Genomic DNA, 6,148 nt, shown 5'->3' on the forward strand with positions numbered 1-6,148 from the left:
CATGAGATAAGAGACAAGTTCTCCAGGAGCGGAAGCTCAGAAGCCATATGTCACTCTCCTGCAGTCTATTGGTGAAAGCGAGTCACAATGGCAGCCCAGATGCAAGCTGATTGGAAGGGCTACAAAGAATCTGTGCACCAGATTTTATCCACAAGTATCTAGCATGTTGAACACCTGGAGGAAAATGCAGTGTAACATTCTATCTACTCTAACAACCTTATGAGGAGAATCCACTGTAAATCTACAAAATAAGAAATTTGGGGCTAGTTTAAATTTACTGCTGTATGTACCTGTATGTCAGCTGCCTATAGCTATGTGACTGAGGAAAGGAGGGAGGAAAAGGCTATGGAATACTGATGCCGTCATAAACCTTTTAGGACTATTGGGTTTTTTAAAGATTTTGGGGGGGGTGGGTGGCTCAGTGGGTTAAAGCCTCTGCCTTCGGCTCCAGTCATGATCCAAAGGGACTGAGCCCTGCTCAGCCTCTGCTCAGGAGGGAGCCTGCTTCCCTCCCCACCACCCTACCCACCTGCCTCTCTACCTACTTGTGATCTCTGTCAAATAAATAAATAAAATCTTTTAAAAATCTTTAAAAAAACGAGATTTAAAAAAAAAAATTTTTTTTTTTAAGATTTTACTTGTCAGAGTACAAGCAGGGGGAGGGGTAGAGGGAGAAGCAGGCTCCCAGATGAGCAAGAGGCCCATTGCCAGACTCCATTCCAGCATTCCTGGATCATGACCCAAGCAGAAGGCTTCACCGACTGAGCCACCTAGGCATCCTCCCCCCTTTTTTTAAGATTTGAGAGAGAGAGAGTGAAAGACCACAAGCAGGGGTAACGGCAGAGGGAGAGGGAGAAGCAGGCTTCCCCACTAAGCAGGGAGCCCGACACAGGACTCCATCCCAGGACCCCATCCCAGGACCCCAACATCACAACTCAAGCTGAAGGCAGATGCTCAATCTACTGAGCCACCCAGGTGCTCCAGGAATATTGTTTTTAACTGTGCCTGTATTACTTTTGTAAACTTTCTTTTTAAAAAGTTCATTTATTTATTTGACAGAGATCACAAGTAGGCAGGGAGGCAGGCAGATGGGGGTGGGGGAAGCAGGTTCCCCGCTGAGCACAGAGCCCCATGCGATGCGGGGGTGGGGGGGTGGGGGGGGCCTCAACGGGACTCAGACCTGAGCCGAAGGACAAGGCTTTAACACACTGAGCCACTCAGGCACCCTCCTTTTGTAAACCTTAAGTGAAAAAAAAAATCAGTTCCGATTCAAATCTAGCCTATCTCCACCCCCACGGAGCACTTAAGAGTTGTAAAATACTATCTCAGTAAGTCAGCTATTCACAAAGTCTCTATGGTGGGGAAGGTAATGAGAACACAGAAATGAAGGACCTTTGTATCTCGAAACAGTGTCTTACTGCTCTCCAAGAAGGAAAAAGCGAGGTTTGAGGCAGAATGCAAGCTGAAGTCCTGAGGCCCCAGAAATAATTCTTTCCCTGATTCCACAACCGGGGTGAGGGGTGGAGTGACATGAGGTTGGAACCCCTCTTTGACTTCTGGCCACCTACCAACACTTCTTGGTCTCTGTCTCTCTCGGCTCTTTCCAGTCCTGTGGGAGGACACTGGGTCCTGGCTTAGGCTGGAGCTAGAGACGGGTCGGGAGGAGTGGGAAGCGGAAGTAATCACACAGGCCGTCGCACTCGCTCCTAAAGCCAGCCTTTCGTGTTTTACTAGAACTGTATACTGGGATATCTAGAAATTTGACAAAGTATTAGTTTACGGTCTATCCCACTAGAGACGTCCTGCACAGCAACCCCCCCCCCCCAACCCCTCGGGGGCCTGTGAGGTAGTGTTACTGCCGGGGACAAGATGAAGAGTGTCAAGTAACTGCTGCCTGGTCAACAATAAATGAAACACGGCAAGATGGCACAAACAGCAGCTTACATTGTTTTAAAAAACACTTGGGTGTCCAGCAGGCACCAAGTGTATGGGGGGAAACCCAGGGCAGGGACATCGGTCGCTCCCCTTCCTTCCCTCTGTGTCGAGTGGAGAGCCTACTACCGTAGGTCTCCGCCACTGCCAGTCAGTTCTGGGAGACTGGAAGATATGCACACACTGCCAAGTATCTGCAACTTGGTATTCTAATCCATGGATCGGACTAGGACAAATACCAAGACCTGTAATACAGCAGGCTCCCAGGGCCCAAGAACCAAGGGCATTTTCAAATAAATTCAGCTCTCAACTTTAAACTATGACCTATTCTTGTGCTTTCAAACTGCTACCCGACAGAGGTACCTGGGTGGCTCAGTGGGTTTCGGCTCAGGTCATGATCTCGGGGTCATGGGACCAAACGCACACTGGGCTCTACGCTCAGCTTGGGAGTGAAGTTCTTTCCCTTTCCCTCTCCCTCCCCCTCTGCTCCTTCCCCAGCTCATGCTCATTCTCATCTGTAAAGTATACATATGGCTACCCACATGATAGTGGCTTATCTAAAAATGCCAGTTTGTGCCATCTTAGAACTAGGCTTAAGGATTAGGGCACAAAATGCTTTTATCCTAGTTTACTTTTGTTTCAAAGAGGTGGATTAATCTACTGATGGTAAGCTTCTCATACGGTGTTTGGTAGATACAAACTGATTATTAGTTATGATAGAAGGAAGCCTATTTAAAGAGTATCCTTTTATCATGTTAATAGGGCACTGTAAATTGAGAACATTCCGATTAGGCGGATATCCTTTTGATCACTCCTAATTTTTTTTCCTTTTTATATATTTTTTTCCCTTTTTATAACATCCATTTCCCCACATATTCTTTACTTAACCAAAAAGACACCGTGACACAGACCTGCCACTTCCTACTGTGAGATCAAGCAATGTACTTGTCTGTAGGATGCAATGTGGGAGAAACAACCTACTTATTAGTGATGCTGGGGGGTGGGGGTTCGGTTAATGTGATGTGCTTAGAACTGTGCTTGTACTTATACTTATACTTAGTACTTATACTCCTAGAGGCTAATACAGGATCTCCAAGCACTGCAGTTTCCCAATGACTAATGAGTTTTCTCACATGGGTTATGATTAAGTCCCACCTACTCTTACATGAAATCAGCCATTTTCTCTCTCTCCAATGCTTCCTTTAATGGAATTTCATACTTCTGTGCACAGGGAACAGAACATCTCATCAGAAAAATCATTCTTTTATGCCAAGAAGATTCCCATGGGGCTCCTCACATGGTCAAATAGATGTGGCCCAGCTAGTTATATCTTATGTTCAAATTACAATTCCTTAATATGCCATTATATGGATAATATATTCATACCAGTAATAACAGCTGAGTGTGAGGTGCTATTACCTACCTCCATCTATGCTGAACATTCAATGCTGGGATTATTATTCATCATTCTGTTATTTTAAGCAACACTAAATTAAACATTCCAAATACATACATCTTCTGTGTAAAAAAAAAAAAAAAGCTTTAACATAAAAAATGCACGACTTGATTACCTAGAAAACCTGAAAGTTCTATCTTAAGAACACAAGCATAAACTAACACGATTTGTAAGACTAAAAGAAATAATGGGTCCTCTGAACCTTACTTCATACGGTTTCCACTCTCAGAATACTTGTAGGTTGTCAACCAATTTTGGCAGTAAGATGTCATAAAAATAGGCATTGAAGAGATTCAACTATGACACATTTACCCTCTGGAATATTATGCAATAGTTACAAAGAATGAGGAAGTTCCTAGCTACTGACAAAGATCCCCAAATTCTGCAAACATCAATAATCCCATTTGTCAAAAGCCCAGAAACCAAACATTTTAATATGTATGCAGATAGGGAGGTAAAGAGTTAACAGTAAACCATAAATAGTTAAGTCTAGAGAACAAATCAGAGTAAGAGGGTCAACAGGAAGAGAGCTAGTCAAGATGGATTTTAACTCATTTATGAGAATTTAGTTCCATATGCATTATGTGCTTTTTAAGCAGCAATTAGGGCACACATACAAATACTAAAATGTGTGGTATTTCAAAATTAAGAATTAGGATACTATTCTTTAAAATTGCCCCTTCCAGTGGTAGAATCTTGACCACTCATAAATTAACACCTATAATTCATCCCTTAAGACATTCCAGAAAGTTTCCATAATTTTTAATAGTTATACCTTAAGAAGAGAGAAATTTGATATACCTGAGTTACAAAGTATTTGGTCATATGTAAGTGTATTCAGTGTATTAAGTGTATTAGTGTATTAAGACTGGTAAGTCTCATGAAGCGACCAGAAAGGGCACTCCCCTGCCCCCCTGCCCCACTAGCTGAACTGGAGTAAAGTGAATGATTGCCAGATAACACAGAAAACAAGAACTGGAGTCTACCAAAAGGAAAAGCTCTTTGGGCAGAACACAAGCGAACAAAAGAGGAAATCACTGATTTGGGCAAAAATAATTACATGCTAAAATCACTGGGTTTGTTGATAGTTCCGATATATCCTCCCACAGAATATTATGAAGGGAAAAAATGTAATAGTGAAATCTGGTGGACAACACCCTAACCAAGTAAGAGTTAACACCAATAATGGGACAAAGTGACATGATGTACGCCCTCTGGTGTGCTGCACCAATATTTAGTATTCCTGCCAAAATGCATAACCTGAATTGAGGTAAAACAGTATTAGAATAATCTAAGTTAAGGAACATTCCTTAAACAGCTGGCATGGGCTCTTCAAACTCTTTCGTTGTGAAGCAGCAGCTAGGGAACTGTTGTCTGTTAGAGGCAACTTGAGACACGAGACAACTAAAGGCAATGGGTAACAGGAACAAAGGGATTGTTAAAGGTTAGTGTTAAGACATTTGGCACAACTTGAACAGACTGTAATATACTGTATCTGAAGTCCTAAATTTGATAACAGAATGCCCTTATCCTTAGGAGACAAAAACGGAAATATTCAGAGATAAAGGGGTAACGCCACTTCATTTCTGGTGGTTTGGCAAATCATACACAACACAGAGAAGGCAAATATGAGTGAATCCAAATGAGGGTACACAAAATTTCAAGGTACAATTACTGCGATTTCTAAGTTTGAACCGTTCTCAAAATAAAATTTAAGTCTCTTTCTCAAGATTTACTATTTCCTGCTACTTGGGTTGACTCTCCTTGTATCCAGAAAAATACCCTCCTCTAGAAATAAGAGATTTCTGCATTACCAAAATTTAAAAACATCAGCAAACTTACCATTATAATAATAAGCTAAAATCAAGGAGAAACAGAAATACACGCCACACACACAACTCTCAGCCCAGGCAACTCTTTCCTCCACCAAGGACCACAAACTATTTCAGCTGCTTAATTAAGCAGTGAACATAAAAGCATTCGGACTCCTTAGATATTACAGTATCATCTGACAACAAAAGTCCACATATTACTTTAATATTAAAAGCTGTTTTCCAAGGGGCTCAGTGGGTTAAAGCCTCTCTCTGCCTTCGGCTCAGATCATGATCTCAGGGTCCTGGGATCCAGCCCCGCATCAGGCTCTCTGCTTGGTGGGAAGCCTGCTTCCTCCTCTCTCTGCCTGCCTCTCTGACTACTTGTGATCTCCGTCTGTCAAATAAATAAAATGTTAAAGAAAAAAAAAAAGCTGTTTTGCAAGACAAACAGGTGAATTACACAATTTACTCATGCCCAAATAAAGGAAGGACTTCACATATATATATATTTTTTTTTTAAGATTTTATTTATTTATTTGACAGAGAGAGATCACAAGTAGGCAGAGAGGCAGGCAGAGAGAGAGGAAGGGAAGCAGGCTCCCTGCTGAACAGAGAGCCCGATTCGGGACATGATCCCAGGACCCTGAGATCATGACCCGAGCCGAAGGCAGCAGCTCAACACACTGAGCCACCCAGGTGCCCTGGACTTCACGTATTTAAGGATAGTTACTTGGTGTGTCATGTAATGAAAGAGGTCCCAGTTGAACTATATACAAAGCACCAGGCTAAATCCTTAATAAGCACTTAACACTCAAAGCCACGCAATGGACAGAAATTCCATGTACCTTTTATAGATGAAAAAATAGGTTCAGTAAAGTTAAAAGGGTTTGCCCATTTTATATGGTTAAGGAAGAGAGAGACCCATTGTGAACCCAGCTCTAACTCA

This window comes from Mustela nivalis (assembly GCF_964662115.1).
Source record: "Mustela nivalis genome assembly, chromosome: 4".
NCBI classification, from domain to species: Eukaryota; Metazoa; Chordata; class Mammalia; order Carnivora; family Mustelidae; genus Mustela; species Mustela nivalis.